The sequence below is a fragment of the Etheostoma cragini genome, chromosome 9, assembly GCF_013103735.1.
Source record: "Etheostoma cragini isolate CJK2018 chromosome 9, CSU_Ecrag_1.0, whole genome shotgun sequence".
Taxonomy (NCBI): domain Eukaryota; kingdom Metazoa; phylum Chordata; class Actinopteri; order Perciformes; family Percidae; genus Etheostoma; species Etheostoma cragini.
This window is the reverse complement of record NC_048415.1, coordinates 26951010-26968398: the sequence shown is the minus strand read 5'-3', so window position 1 is coordinate 26968398 and position 17389 is coordinate 26951010. Positions and strand designations below refer to the sequence as shown.

The 17389-nt window shown below is 39.8% G+C and overlaps 1 protein-coding gene across 1 annotated transcript in view; it reads right to left on the bottom strand.

The window, feature by feature from the left end:
- The window catches only part of ptprfa (protein tyrosine phosphatase receptor type Fa), a 362404-nt gene extending 349449 nt beyond the window's left edge, over positions 1–12955 (bottom strand). The window contains exon 1 of the mRNA XM_034882227.1: positions 12674–12955. The gene's annotated coding sequence lies outside the window, so the exon portion shown is untranslated. The remainder of the gene's footprint in view (positions 1–12673) is intronic.
- Between the last annotated feature and the right edge of the window lie 4434 nt (positions 12956–17389).

The window sequence follows — 17389 nt, the reverse complement described above, 5'->3', positions numbered from 1 at the left end:
CTAGCTGCCTGTCCCCTGAACACACTGTAAAAAAACATCTACTCACTATCTGTGAGCTACCTGTCCCCTTAACACACTGTAAAAACATCTACTCACTATCTGCTAGCTGCCTGTCCCCTGAACACATAGCAAAAAAGCATCTCTTCACTATTTGCTAGCTACCTGTCCCCTGAACATACTGTAAAAAACATATCCTCGCTATCCGCTAGCTGCCTGTCCCATGGACAGTGTTCCAGCATTCCAGCCAATAACCGAAAATAAGTTTTTGGGGGTGGGGGTTGGGGGCTAGTCTCGTTTTGTTTGAAAATACTTCGAACCTCAACAAGAAGCAACGTCACCCAACATAGCTTAGAGTACCTTTAAAGGGAAAACAGAAGACTTGTTGTCGCCATATTGTTGTATAATATCATACGAATTGATGTACAATGGTTTTGTAAAATGTCATATGAACACATTCATTAGAGTGATTGAATCAGTGGTTGAAGCCTTTGTAGAATTCTCAGTTCATCAGGTAAGGGTGTGAACATAACAGTGACAGCTGTTTCGTATCAACTTACAGCGTGAATGTGCATCGGTAGATCCTGCTTGTCTCCTGTATCTCTACTTTCCTGCATTATTACAAAGTATAATAATGGGTCACATCTGTCGCCTGCATCCATACAAGGTTCCCATCCCATCCTCTTTTTGCAGCTCTCATGCATTAGTTGCATGCACTGCTGTTGCCTGTGTAGATGTTGTGGCTGCATCAACATTTACAACATTTACAACTTGTAATTTATCGAATGGCAATACATGTATCTGTATATGAACATACAGTATGCTTGTGTCTGCTGTAGTTACAACGTTCTAAAATTAGAGTAAAATGTTGTTTGTAACTATTAAATATAAATGACCCTGGCCCTTCCAATGAATGATAGACCAACTTCTCCCAGCTCACTGCACCCCGACTGACAAGCCGCGTCCTTGATCAGGCTGCAGGTTTCTCCCAGCCAACCAGGATGGTGCACCGAGTAAGAACATAGACTCTTGCTCATGACTCATGAAAAGGCATCACAAGATCATTGTATTGCATTAATGAATTAAAAAAAATTCTCACCTCAGGTTAACAGAATCCTACATGAGGACACTAAGACACCAAGAACAATAACTGTTAAGATAACTATAAAAACAAATGTGTTAAAGTAAGTTCTAACAGAGGCTCGGCCCTTACCACAGGTTCAAGTCCAAATCATGGCCATTTGGCATATATCATTCCCCCCCCTTTTCCCCTTTTCTGTCCTCAGCTATCCTATCTTATGATTATGGAGCCCCGGCGGTGACATGGAGGAAAAAAAAAAAATACGAAAAAGAAATAAAAATTATTTTGCGAGATCTCAAGTTTAATTTGTGAGATCTTGACTTTGACATGGAGCAGTAAAAAATAAATAAAGAAAAATGAATAAATAAAAATAAAAACGTTAAAAATAAATTAGGTTGTAGTTCCGTATCTTTCAAGCACAACGCGTCTCCAGTAGGCTAAATGTTTTTGTTTAGTTTATTTTCTCCATGAATGTCAAGATCTCGAGTTTGATGGTTGTCCTCAGTACATGTTTTTTTCTTCCCACCATGTCACCTCTGGGGCTCTGTATATAAAAACCTAAAATTGCCCCCAAAAATTATCGTTAAAATAACAACTGGTGGAGTCCAACTATCGACGACAGTGGAGAAGGCTATTGATGGGATGGCTTTCAGAGTGATTTTTATTAATGGTGGAAACACTTACAGCCAATGAGAATCCATGTGAATTTACAACATGGCACACCGGAGAGAGACACTGGATTTGGGATTTGTTTCACCCAGGTGCTTAGGGTGGTGGAGTGACTTTTCCCTCGCTACGGGTCTATAATACTAAAGCGTTATAGCTTTAAGCGCCACTGTGGTGGCCGCCCCCCGGGGAGCACCGGTAGACCATTTTGGTTCAAAAAATGTACAGTGAACCCTCGTTTTTCACGGGGAATACAATCCAAGAAGAACCCGTCATAGGAGAAATCCGTGAAGTAGTAACCTTTATTTTTTTTTACTGTTATTATACGATGAAATACTCCAAAATACATTGAACCAAAGAACAAAAACTTTTTTAGAGGCCCAGGCATTTGTTTAAAAAATAAAAGTACTGTGTACTGTAAAATAATAATTTTAATCATCAATACGAACTGAAGGCTTCAAATTGCGGAGTTCAGCACCGCCCGCAATTCAGGTGTGTCTTTGCGAGAGAAGAACATAGTTATTGGTAGTTGTTTCTCTTTTTTCTTCTGGGCAAAAATCCGTGAAGCAGCGAGACAGTGAAAGGTGAATCGCGATATAGCGAGGGTTCACTGTACCTGAATTCAAAAGTAGAATCTAGAATGTAGGATATCTAGGATGTAGGATATTATAACAGACATGTTATGGTCACCAATAATCAAATGTAATCAAACATTACAATGTATTAGTGTATTATGCATTGTGCATTCAGCTGGAGCATGTAGCGCATGATTGACGTCCAGTATTTGAGTGTGATTGTGTTCACAGCATGACTCTACCAAGCCTTGGTTGAGGAACTCCTACTATGAGGTCTTCAGAAAACATGAACCAGTATAATGCAACATCACGCTGGGCTCTGATTAGGTATCACACATTTCAGATATCACAATATGCTTGACAAAATATTAATATTATTAACATTAACAAAACATCTTCCCACTTAGATTTTAGATAAATAATCATCAGTAATGTGGGGAAAGGGCAAATGATAGAGAAGCTAGAACAGTCTGGTAAGTTCAGAAAAGTGCATCACTTTACTGTAATGCAGCCTTTAAAACCAGGAAAAAACACCACTTATGTCACATATCACAATATTACAATATTCAAAATCAAAGATATATCCCATATTGATATAATATCAATATATTTCCCACTCCTAGCTCTAATTGATACTGTACTTATTAGCTGCATTAGATAATTCATTTTTCCTCAATTACAATATTCCAAGTAAAGCATAACCCAGTCACTCAAAGGAACACATCCTATCTGCAATGACTCGTTATGAAATAAGGATTGATATTTATGACTGTGCAGTACCAAGCCAGTGGTAGCAATATGGAAGCTGTAAAGGCAAGCGTATGGAGTGTCTTTTATAGGGCTTTTATTGAGCCTCCCTCTAAAAGGACGCAGATAGGTGTAGGAGTGGCCAGTTACAAAGGAGAGAGAGAGAGAGAGAGAGGACAGACACAGTCACTAGATTGGAACGGAAGGGAGTCACTGTGTTTGATAAAATATTCGCTCATTGCCATGAAGAAGCCACACTCACGCCATTTGTTTTTGTCTGGACAGATAATCAAGAAGGATTTATTTCTCAGTTATATTCATGTTGAGGAAAAATTGCTTCCCTGAAATTCATCTGGAACTATCTTGAATAACTAAAATATTACAAGTTAGTTAGCACGTCTGGTGATAACAAATGTCTTTGATGTTATTCCATAGTGTGTTTAATTTCATGGAGACATTAAAGCAGTTTGAGTGGGCTGTGCTTTCTGACAATATGGAAATCTCGTGGAAATGGAAACAATTTTATGATATGTAACATTATTCCAGCATTTATATTGTAAAAAAGAAGTAAATATAAAAATAAAAAAAAGGAATAAAAAATGTTAAACCAAATGTCACATCAAACAGTGAACTAAATATTAACACCTCCACAACCAGGGGTGTGCGAGCCACAGGGATCAGCTGTCTGTGAGGCCTGGGCATGGGCTTGACCTCCAGCCTGGCCTCCCTCTCTAGTCCTGGAAGTCTGCTGGAGTACCAGGGGCACGCCCCAGAAGCCTGACATCTGGCTAACCAGTATCACAGGTTACAATATGGTTATTGTAACCTCTTTTCCACCATACCACAGGTATCAAACTGTAAAGGCAAGCGCCAAATTCGGCGCCTCACAGATTTTTATCACTAATACATTTTGGCCCACGTAGCTGTGCGCCAAACCAAAAAAGGCAATTACGCCACAATCAATGCATAATTTGAGATGCAGAAGCTTCTACACTAGATGCCAATCTGACAGTGCTTTAGTTAAATTTAAGGAAGATACTCCAACAGCATTTAATTCAATGCCTTTCCTCTTCATCTAACAGAGGAATCTTATGCTAACTTTAGTCCCTCCCAAATTGATAAATTTGTAGATGGTGCTTTGACCTGCATACAGATGACTCTAGACTCTGTTGCACCTCTCAAAATGAAGATGTTGGAGCAAACGAAACTAGCACATTGGAATAAGTTGCAAATTAAAACAAACCATGTTTCCTTCTGGTCAGACTTCTCCAGACAGTGGAGGGGTATCCCTGGGTCCAACTGGTTTCTGCCAGTTCTGAGCTGATGTCCCTGCTGGACATCTTCCGAATTTCGAAGGGAAATAAGCTTGATGTGTTTTTCAGTTTCCTTGGCCGACCACTGCGTCTACGATCCTTATTGTTGCCCGACTTTTTGCAAGTGTACCTATAAGAATTGATTCTGGTTTGAAGGCAAGGGGTAATAATTGACTGTGATTTAGATTTTTATTCGGTTTGCTCACTTTGCATTTTGTAAATTGATAAAAATCATTAATTATATTTTTGAAAGCATTCTTAGTTTACAGCATTTTCTCACACCTGCCTAAGACTTCTGCACAGTACTATATATACATGTATAAATATATAATTTAATTGTCAGGCTAATTTTCTCCTAACAGGTTGATGCGGCCATGCCTGTCACATGAATGCTTCTATATAAATACACCTAGATCACACAGGGCTGAACTGTCTATGTAAACAGGGTGTACTTGTTGTAGTAGTGTGTTCTGGTAAAAGGCATCTCTGCTACTAAACAGATGATCAGCAGGTTGTGTCCCACCCAAACATCCTGTTTCAATTACAAATACATTACGTTATTCAAGCAGAACATCCTCAAAGAACTGCACAGGCCAAATACCCATTGCAGAGATCACTTTCGATACCAGCAACCATCCTGTGTGACAGTGGGGAAATTACAGTTCTGTCTGTGCTGATAGGATCTTGCCCTGGCTCTGAGGTGTGATGAAACAACACCGGCTGGCCACACTTTGGCTGAACAGCAAACAATAGAGAGTCTCACTGAAAGGCCCGGCTATTGTGGTCCTGTTCCATCCAGGGAATGAAAGGAGATGAGCTGGACTGTTCTGTAGATAGGTCAATCAGCCGAGTAACAACACCACGACATGAGACAAACACTCCAATCCAATCATGTCCACACCTATCAAATGAGTTCAGCGCTCCTCTAATAAACTAAAAACTCCAGGATTGCATGTACATAATTACTGACTACCACAAAATAGATAAGTTGAAATGAAATGTAATTCCCTTTCAATATTGTCTTGAATATACAGTGCAAGTGTATGCATTTGGTATGACAATAGAGCTCAACAGTGAGCGCCCACTTTTTGAACGGCTCTGCTTTCGGCTCTGCATTCAAGATCGACATTGACATTACATTGAATGCTTAAGCAAAGAGTTTTAAGCCTGGAAAAAGTCCAACCAGCTACGAGATTAATCGTGACCCTAAAACATTCAGCGCAAAATAACATTTTGAAAAGGGCAAAGAAAGACAGAAACGATCAGAGACTTCAGTGGTAGCAGTTCGCCATGGCCGTTTGCAGTTTTGTGGGTACGATAAACGTTTTCATGTTAAAAGTAACTTTCACCAATCAACGTTGTCACACTTATGTGAGTCAAGTTCAGATTTCAGTCGCACATGCTCAGATTCTAACGGTTTATGGCATAACGTGTCATACTGAAATTTGTGAAATTCATGAAATCATAAACTTTTGTTATTACAAAAAAAAAACAATGATAGTTTGATTGCCAACGTTAGCTCAAAACACCATTCAACTGACAGCCTTTGTTGTGTTTGATGCTAACTTGTAGCCAGCAGTGAACCATCTTTGATAAGTATGTCCATTTTTACTGTGTTGACATTACAGAAGTCTCTCGTTAGCATCTAATGTGGTACTTGGTGCAAAGTGACGCATGCATGACCCAAATCTGCACTCAACTTAAATCGGGGAGTTACAAACGTGGCTGTAACGCTTAGGATGCTGGGTAGTGTAGTACTTCATGACATCATAAATACTTCATACTAGGTTGATTTTATACCGACTTTTACAGGAGCACAATCTTATAGCTCATGGTCTACCCTGGAAGGCCTCACCAACCCTAATAATCCAAATCCTTATGGAGAAAATGAATGGGATTCTTACTTCCGGAACCACACTGTTGAGCTCTAGATAGCATGTCAACTTGTTATACATCAGGGCTGTAGTCAAGACCACCTTAGTCGAGTCCAAGACAAGTCCAAGACCAAGACTTTAAAAATCTCCTCTAGCGTCATATCTAAAAGCGCTTTCTTGGGACTATTGTCGTCACTTTTGATGCAGTTAGGTTTAGGAACGGATTGCGGGTTGGCTTGCAAAATGTACGTTTCCGCAACGCGGGGCAATAACTGGTTTGGTTTAGGAAACGTGACACGCGGGATGCAAACCCTGGTGTCCTGGGTGAAAGTCCTGTGTTGTTTGACCCATCGACCAAAAATCACGGGTTGATTATGTAACAGGGCTGTAGTACTCGAGTCTGGTCTTGGACTCAAGACCGTTATTCAATGGACTCTGACTTGTCTTGGTCTTAGCCACTGGTCTTGCCAAAAATGGCATTTGGTCTGACGGAGTCCAGGTGTTTTTATTATGTTGATAATAATATTGAAGGGAAAGTGAAACCCAAAATTATTGTTTTGATACTGTCATGTAAAAGATGTTTTTTTCTGTCCTAGACTTGCTCTGGACACGGACTAGAATCTTTTTAGACTCGGTCTTGACTAGTCTTGGTCTTGGACTTGTCTTGGACTCGACTTAGGTGGTCTTGACAACAGCTCTGATGTATAATAAGTTGACATACTATCTAGAGCGTGCATATTTTACACGATAGGAGTGAGGATGTGTTGATATATCATCTAACCTTTGCCAATTTGGGGACTCATCACAAAGAGCAAAGCTCTCTTAGTACAGAACACCCTGTTCGTACTTACAGAGAAACTCCCTATAAATAACCATGTGTACACTATAGACAGATGAGAAGGAATGATAGCCAGGACCGGTTGTCTGTGTTGTTACAAAACTTGATTAAGAAATATGCTTTTCTTTGAAGATGCTGCAGCAGGAAATGCAACCTGCTGTAATCTGATCTCATTGGGGAAACAACTGTGGCACAAGCTAAATAAAAACAGAGTGCCTGGCATCTGCTCTCTGTTCTCTTTCATGTTAACAGGAGAAAATGATGAAAACTGATGTTTCTGCTGAGGAATGATGTATAGGAATTCTTTTGTGCGTGCGGCAATGATCTACGGTTCACAGCCATGAAAATGGTCCCAGAAGAAATAATGAGCTTTAAGAATTTAATTAAAACTACAGATTTTGGGGTGACCTCTAGCTCTATGTTCTCCCCTCTGTCTCTCTCTCGCTCCAATTTCCTGTCTTGCTGCAGATGCTCTAAAAAAGAAAAAGAAAAAACTAAAAAATCTTAAAAACTCCACTGATATATCACTGACATATTGTTATCAGACTTATATCCTTCTCAACTATGGGTTTTGGCCTCAAGTAGCCACCATCTACATGTTACTACAGAAACGTTCTAAACAGGCTAATTGTAGAACCATTAGGGTCCTGCATTGAACTATCTGACCATGGGTCTGGTTCCAGCCTGCAGGGTTCTGTAGTACTCTTTTCTCAATGTGCAGACTCTAAGTTAGATGGAAATGCTGTATATACAAAATTGCCAAAATATTGCAGCCCCCTCCACCCATATGTTTTCATACTTGCTCAGCCCTGAAATTACACCCAATTTATCAATGTGGAGAGGACGGCTGAGTGTGAGCAGAGATGGAGGGAAGCCAGCCCACATACAGCTGTAAAATAAACAGCAACAAGAACTTTGATCAAGACAAAGAAGCACAAGTTTGCAGATTCAATCCCATTCCTGCAGTGAACAAATGATATTGGGGGTCATAACGTGGGAAATCAGAAGGAGGATTTTGTTTATTTTTGGTTTTTTTGTACAGTATATGTTATTACAAACCACAAAAAGAATTTTCATTTTATTGCATTTTATTTAAAATAATTTTTTTGCATAGTTTGTTTTGCCATTGGGACATTTTCGTACCCTAAAAAAACCCTCTTTGGCGGGAAACCATTTTTAGGGTTGATCAAAACTCTTAGAGCCATGAAAATGAATAGAGGTACAGATAAAGCAGTGTACAATAGATTCCAAAGCCACAATTAGCTGTCACATTTGTCTTTACTGGCCCAAATAAAATGCTAAATGGGTGGATTTGGAGCCCTTAGGCAGTACTTTCAAAGTATATGTTACATATACTGTACAATACAGCATTTCCATATTTCTTGCTTATTAATGATTAATGTGCCAAATTCCAGGGGCTCTAACGTCATCAGAATCTAAGTTATGTGAAGAATGGCAAGACAATGTTGCAATTTTTGCCATCTTTTAATTTAAATCTTTAAAGGACCATGTGGACAATGCAACCCGGTCTCACGCCAGTTGATTCGTGTACAAGTCGCGATTTAGTTGTTTATTTCGTGTAGAAGTCACGGTTTTCAAACCTGCTCTGGGGGGAATTAAACGCCCCACAACAATGGGACTCTTGTGGTTAGGAAGGGAAACACGTAAAGGGACTGCAACACGCGGGACACAATCCCCGCTTTTCATGGTGAAAGTCCTGTGTCGTTAGACCCATCCACCACCACAACCAACCTTTGTGCATGGACTTTCGCCTCGTCAGCTACCGTAATCGTTCTGTGATAACGAAATATGCTTCCCATTGAATTACTTTCAAATTTGTGCTTACCGCACGGAATTAGCGCCATTAAAGTGTCATATTCACGAATAAAATGTATAAATAGTGTGACCATTTCACAAACTGCCATGAGATTGGGCTGGGACCATGACGATGTGGACTCAGTCGAGACAGTCCTCGCTCCCATAGGTAAAGAAAAACAGGACTTTCACCCAGGAGATCGGGGTCCTTGTCCCGTTTGAAAATAAAAAGAAAACAGCGAAGTGAAGTAGCGTCGGATTTTAACCCAAACCCCAATTTTTTTCTAATTTAAATAAAAAGTGTTGGTGCATTAACATAACCAGACAGCCGTTTTCCAACGTTAGCGGCACGTTTAAAACCACGACTGTTCAAAACACAGAACTACGAGCGTTTTTACAAAGTTACTGATGTGTTTAATATTTCTGTTCTCAGGTTTAAGGCTTGAAAACGCTCCTGTGGGTCAGTGTCTTTCAGCGTCTGAATTACCATTTCGGGGGGGGATTTGCTGCGGACAAAATACACACTGATTCACTGGTAAGGGAAAATTGCGTTTAACCATGTATACAGCTAATTTATAGCTTATGTTATTGTATGTGTAAGCAGTCAACTTCCTTTTAAAGTGCTTATATTATGCTCATTTTCAGATTCATAATTGTGTTAAGAGGTTATATCAGAATAGGTTTACATGGTTTAATTTTCAAAAAACTTGCACATTGCTGCAGCTCCTCTTTTCACCCTGTGTGTTGAGCTCTCTTTTTTAGCTACAGAGTGAGACATCTCACTTCTTTTCCATCTTTGTTCAGAGTTGCTGATGCGCAGTAGCTAGTTAAGCCCTGCTACTGTAGCTAGTAAGTTGCAGAGTATGAGGGTGTGCCATGCTAGCAGCTAGGCGAGCATTATAACATGTGTTATGAAGTGACGCACGTTTGTCAAGGAAGTAAAAGCTGGACTACAATAGAGCTGTTTGGAGCAGTTTGTGAGCTGTGTTTCTGTTGGAGATGGTAAGTCCCTTTGGGGGGGGGGACTTTAAGCTTTTTCACTTTGTAATCCGATTACATGCACAAAAAAGATATATAACACAATAAAGGAAAGAGGAAAAGACAAAAAGCACAATATGAGCACTTTACTGTAGTTTGTTTGTAGGTTTTCTTTAACAGGGTGCAAATGTTCCACCTAAACAATTTCACCTTATTTGAAGCTGTAGATTAGCGCCGCCCAAGACGATTGTGATTGGTGTAATGAAATGCAAAAAAAAACTGACCGTTTATGTGTGGAGGGCCCAAACCTTCCTCTGCAGAGCTGTGGTCTAGCAATGCAAGACTAAACAACACAGGACTTTTTCCCAGGAGACCGAGGTTCATGTCCCATTCTTCGTACAGTTTCTAACCCCACACCCACTATCTTTTCCTAAACCTAACTGTCCCGTTCTTGTGCCACAAGTCAGTTAGGCGCAGCTTACTTTTTCTGAATGACGCCAAATTAGTCCTGACCAAGTGCGTCAAAAAGTGACGCCAAGAGTCCCGACCAAGCCTAATTAGTTGGATCAACTACTGTATATACCTTGAACTCCACAGCGGCTACAGCCATACAGACACATACCACAGCAACCACAGTTTGTATACTGCTTAAGCACAAACCATGGATGTAATAGTAGATTGGGATACAGCGTTCCAGGCGGAACCCCATTAACTCCTATGAGAGTTGCTCAGTGGCACTTCATGTAGCCAAAACTGCTTAGGAATTTATCCGGATGATAGACAAAGTGCAGCCCACTGAGCAGGGGCACAAGACGCCTTCGCCACTATTTTGATAGTGGAACGAGTCCTTTTGTGAAAATGTACAGACGTGAACAGTAAGTTTATGGGAAAAAAGTATTTTAAGGCTTCATGGCATCAGGTGACGGGCCCCTGTTTTAAATTTGCTTAAAATATACAGTATATACAGTATATATATATATATATATATATATATAGACATATATATATATGCATATATACTGTCGGTATATATATATTTGTATATGTGTATATATATGTCTGTACATACTTTATATAATATTGTATGTATACAGTATGAATTGTATATATATATATATGTGTGTGTGGGGCGTGAAGGGCAGGTTTGCATTCAACATTCAGGTCCAAACCTCATGCAGCCTTCATTAGGATGAGAAAAGAAACACACACTCTCTCTCTCTCTCTCTCTCTCTATCTCTCTCTCTCTCTCTCTCTCTCTCTCTCTCTCTCTCTCTCTCTCTCTCTCTGCATTCCGTTATGCATCCACAGTGCTGGCATCCAGCTCATGCATTTATCAAGGTGGATGAACAACACGCAGTACACTCCTTCTACCTCCTCTCTGCCTGCTTGTTTCTTGTTTCTGTGACTTCAGCTCTTCTCCAGCCTCCCTGCCCCTCACTCCCCTTCCCTCCATCTGTTGCACTCATTCCTTCCGCCTATACCTCACCCCTTCTCTCTTCTCCATCCAGCCTAATTAAGGCTCTGTCAAACCCAGGTGAACTGCACTCTCCTTTCTTTGCTTCCTGTGCCTTATTTAGTCCTGAAGCATTTGGATTTGTTCATCCGGAGCATGAACAGGACAGCTTGCTATTCTTGCTTTCGAAATCTGTCAAAAGGATGCAGCACTGAGAGCTAAATCATACAAAATAACTGGCTAATAATAAGCATGAAACACACGGGCTGCCACACAGACAACACAACATGGCTCAGACTAAATCTCAATCCAGAGTAGATCATTTGTGCAGCAACTAGACTATACTCTCATTTCTCATAACAGGCTTGCTTTATAGGCTACACAAGTAACACATTCTTATGTATAGTGTTTCTTCCTAACGTGCCATGGACTTGAGGGGTTGCTGGTGTTGCACATTCTGTAGGCTTACATTTTTGAAAGCATGGATGCATTACAGAATACTCTGCAAGTGGCACTGTTTTTCCAAAGGGTCAAACATGCTTTTCAACTTAAATAAATGCATCAAAGCAGCAAGACGCAGTTCTTAAAAGTGAGTTTTCTTTTTTCACATTACCAGTGCATTATAATTTGAATATCATACCACGGTCGACTGACCGGAGAGTCTGAACAGAGAGCCCTGTTATGAAAGGCAAGACCTAATTACACTAATACATGATGCAAATAATGCTATAATTATGCAAAGGACATTTGATCTAGACATGTCATTTTGTACATGGGTGCTTTGATTTGGAAATATTTTCAATTATTTTGTGTATGTAAATACCTCAGCATTCTGCGTTTTAAAAGATGCAAGAAGGAATATTTGTGAATCATAAAAGGCACAGAATATCAAATCTGACTCATTTCAATTCTTTACGACAGACTCTTCATGAAAAGCATACATTTTAATACTACTTTTACAAATTAATATCGATCTGTCAGAAAAGCCTTCGTTAACAACATATGCCTGTCAAAGTTGACTTTGTAAAACAAACAAAAGCATAATCCCTATTTAGGATAATATGGGAAAGGCACGGATACAAGCTGCAGTAGGCTTATATCGTTCCCTTTCAGACTGGATATGTAATTTTACTGGTAAACAATGTATTGATTCTTAATAGATTGTGGGTTGTCAGTGCAGGCTGCGATGCCAGATGCAAGTGAGAGCTGACGGACTTGTGTGTGATTCCAGTGTTGCATGCAGCGTTTCCAGCCTGCAGGACGCACACATAGTCACAGCTGCATCTCTGACAGTTTGCACAGCAAAGCAGTTCTGCAAAAGGATGCCATAACTCACCATTTTAAGGTTTCCAGGACATCTGCATTTCGGCAAAAGATGGTGATTACAAGAATAGAAGGGAAGTCCCGAGATCAGACACAGTTTGGAAAAGAGTCTCCCAGTTCCTCCAGTCCCGCAACACCTGCTCTAATACCGAGGTGGATTCGGAAAAAAGGTCCGGTCCTAAAGCAGTGTCAGGTAAAATCCCGCTCCGCTGCCGGACAGTGTCTCTCTCACTGTGGGTTAGTGTTCCCGGGAAGACGGCGGTATCCGTGCCCGTCCGCGGCGGCTCTTCTCTGACAGAGCGGCATCCCTCACATTTTCTCCACATACACGTTCGTGAGGCGTCATCCACCTTCGGCTATTTCCGGAAAAACAACTATGGGCTCCTTGGAATTACTGTTTGATCATTTTTTGTTTTGTATTCAAAAAAAGAAAACCTATCTGAAAATATAGACCTTATTAACAAAACATAATGTATTTTGTTTAATTTAGAAATTGCAATTAACACTGTTGTTATTACACACTGCACACAGGACTGAAATACACACACATGCTCACACTAATGGAGAGATGTCAGAGTGAGTGGGCTACCAGTGCAGGACCAGCGCCCTGAGAGGTTGAGGGGGGGGTTCGGTGCCTTGCTCAAGAGCACATTGGTAGTGCCCAGGAGGTGAACAGGCATCTCCTCAGCTACCAGTCCACACTTCGTACTTTGGTATGAATGGGGACTTGAACCAGCAACCCTCCGGTTCCCAACCCAACTTCCACCCACATTTACACAATAATGATGACAGAGAAAGTCCGCCTCCACTAACTGACTTATTGCAGTAAATAGACTAATGATATTGTAACAATACACTAGTTTCACTAACGTGTAAAGTTCTATGTAAAACGATAAATTACCACGTTTTTACGTGAAACGTTTTGTTAAAATGTGAAAAGAAAAAGTTCTTGTCATAATTTGATGGGTTTGTATGTTGTAATAACATGATAATATCTTGTTAAAACTTGACAAACGTATTTTTATTACAATAAACGGTCTACGTCATAACGTGTTGCTGTTACGTTTTTCTCTTCCGTAATGACAGGTTTAAGGTAGGAACTTAAAACTTGATAAGATACACTATATTGAGCCCACACTGGGTAATTTCCCTTGTTACAGTAGCTCAAACAAGTCCACACACATCTGAATGCACATTAAATAGACATAGAATAGAAGAAAAACACAAAATATGTATAAAAAATAGAAAAAGAAGAATAAGAGTAACAATAGTAATACTTTGCATGTCATGAAGGTAAAAAATAATAAATATTCTCATATAAAAAATATGCATAGTTTAGAATATTGTCTCTGCCAATTATTGATATATTATTATTTTGTGAATTTCCTCCAGTTTATTCGTCCAGCAACCCCTATGTATTCAGTATTAAACTGATTACATAGGGGTTGCTGCTCCTTCTGCTAAAATTTTAGCTATCCACAATAACAGTCAGTTGTTAGGATAGACTAGGATAATCACCATGTGTAATTAATCTACCTGAGACTTATACTGTCATAGTTTGTGCAGAATTGGGCTCATTGTCTTTTGGCAATACTGGGGGTGAAGATTGTGCACCTTAAAAATTGAGTTTCCTGTAATTGCAGTAGTTAAATAACTGGATTCTCTTAAGTGTGTTTTTCAAATGTTCTAATGAAGGATTTATGCAATTGAGAACAAGAATTTTCTCTTTCTCTTATGTTGTTTTAACAAAATATATATGTTAATGTGCCAAGAATATATACAATGAGATGTATAAAAATGTAACAAGAGAAAAGAGCAACAATAATATAAAATTGACCAACTGCCACTTTGCTCGTTTGAAAGCCTCTCTCTCCAATTTGGAATCTTGCTCCTTATGAGGTCATAAGGGGCAAGATTAGGTGTAAACCGAGCCCTGGGTATCCTGCTCTGCCTTTGAGAAAATGAAAGCTCAGATAGGCCAATTTGGGCAGAGCAGGGCCAGATACCCAGGGCTTGGTTTACACCTATCACCATTTCTAGCCACTGGCTGACCATAGTTAGGCTGGGGGAACGCATATTAATATTAAAAATCCTCACAAAGTGAAATTTTCCTGCCATGGGACCTTTAAAATGGGGTAAGCCTACACTATCATTGACTTTCTTGTTGATTTGATGTGTATTCTAAGTCATTGACTTGGAAAACTAGTTATTTTCCTCAGAGTTTGGGACTCAGTGTGACTTGTGTGTGTGTATGCTATTTTTGTGCAAGTATTAGTAGGTGATATGCCATTATGTACTGTGCCCTGACATGATATGTTAGTCATCTGGCAAAGATTTCCCTAAACTCTTTCTGCCATTGTAGCTCTTACTTTAATATCTCTAGTTGTCTGAGAACATTGTGGGAAAGGCTGCAAATCAACTCCCTCTCATGAACGGGTTTGTACGATATTATACAAAAACGTATGCACCACATCTCATGTGATGACAGGTCACAAGAGTCACAATTCACATTAGCCGAAAAAAGGGGACTGTGAGCCGGGTACAGAGCACCGTGAGGTTATAGTTGTTTTGCAGGTAGTTGCAGAAAATTTGCAAAAAGTGACCATCCTATGGTCACAACAGTTAAGTTTGGACACCAAAACAACTAGTTAAGATTAGAAAAAAAAATTGTGATTTGGGTTAAAACATCAGACTTTAAGTAGTACTCCTGGTACAAACACCCGTGTCCTTGGTGAAAGTCTTGTGTTTTCCTCTTATCTTCTTCTGGACCACAAACTCGCTCCCCTATTGGACAGCGCTGTGTTTATGGACGACCTCGACCTCCTCCCTATGCCGATCTTCACGCTCTTCTACAGCAGCAGTCAATGTTCTGTTGACAGTTATAACTAGTGGAATACACACACATTTTTTAATTGGATTTACAGTGCATTACTACTTTTTGTAGCTATGTGTACAAATGGTTCATGGGAACAGCCTGTGTAAAGCAATGAGCTGGCCTACTTTAGGGCATCATTGGATTTACTGGGTCCCATCATCCTGCATGCTGTCAACCTACTCCTCCTAGAGAGCCGAGCCTACTCTCCAACACCAACTCACCATACTCCACCTGACCTACACCTACATCACACATTAATTTACACTGACTGATACATCTCATATGATGCTGCAGACAGGAGCAGTAACAATGCTTTAGGTTTGTGTGAATAATTCCCATAAATAACACAGCAGATAAAAAATGTACAGCAAGTGTACTTCTAAACACTAGAATAATGTGACTATTGAATAAAATAATACACCACTTTTAATGTTGTAATATATGAAATGTCTTTTATCATTCAGAAGTGTCTTTTTACTTAGAAGTGCTATAGTTGTATGGCTTCAAGGCCAATGGGTCATAGAAAGTTTACAGTTTTAAAATAAATTACTGTGGTTCAGCAGTGCTAGAGAAAGAGGAAATGGTGCTAAATGTAAATAAAGAAGATGACGCTAGAGGGAGTATGGAAACTTTTCTGGCCTGGTGAAGAAAACGCTGCATTACTGCGAATGGAAGACCGGATGAATGAGCTCGAGGAAAGAATAAGAAGAGGACGACATAGAGATAGGGGAGTCAGATTTCTGAAGAGGCTGTTGTTGCAAGGGCTGGATTGAAAGAATTCTGATTGCTTACCCTGTACTTTTTTACAATACTGTTTCCTAAACTGTTAACCAAGTATCTCGTCTCCTTGAGTCATTTCAGTATACTAGTTGAGGATCAACAAAAACGCAGAAGAAGGGCTAAAGTGGGACAGGTTAAGTTGAGTCAGATTAGTTTTGGGCTTTAGGGCCCAATATCCAGAGCCAAACCCTCAAAATTCAACTTTAATATGCAAAAAAGGATATTTGGCCATTTATACAAATGTATAAATTATCTTAAAGTCATTTTTCACATTAATTGCCTTACTTTCTTTAACTAGAATATAATTGTAGCTTGTGAATTAATCATGGTTTTCTATGTCAGCTTGCTTATTATCCACAGTTAGTTGCTTCTTCTTCTGTTTCTGCAAGCACCAATTCTACTACAAATATCATTATGGTGATGGTGTTACGGTTTTTTTTCCGGGAATTTTTCCTGGACCCTATTTTCCTATGATTTTGTGTGTAAGTGACTGATAGGAACAACAATCTTTGAAAATGGTCCAGTATTAAGCCTGAACGCGTTATCCGGCAGCCACAGATAGGGCTCCAATGTAACACTATGGGGCAAATGGGGCAAATTTTTATCAATTTGGTCCACTAAAAGTTCTGTTTTCACTCCTGAATGGCTTAGATTATTATGCTACCTGTCTGACATTATGGAAAGGATCCCGTCTTTCTTCCAATAACAAAAACCATCCAGCACAATATTCTGCAGCTAATTGCATGCAAAAGCATGACTCACATTTCTTAAACCCATCCTGAGCAACAGATTTGCATGTAAATCCTTGTTCAAATATCACTCCATTTTCTCCCTCTTTGGCCAAAAGCACTTAAAAACAGTATGCCCACATGATACCCCAGTCAGCCCTGTCGACCCCTTATCTTGACCAAGATCCTGGTCCACAGCAGCGTTACAATGCCACTTAAGAATGCATTGTGGTTCTTGCACGAGACCCAACATGTCTTCATCACAAATGTTTTCATGTAACAAATTATTGAGTACTTATCAGTTGCTGTTGTCATTGCCCAGTGGTCTGTTATTCTACATCTGTCC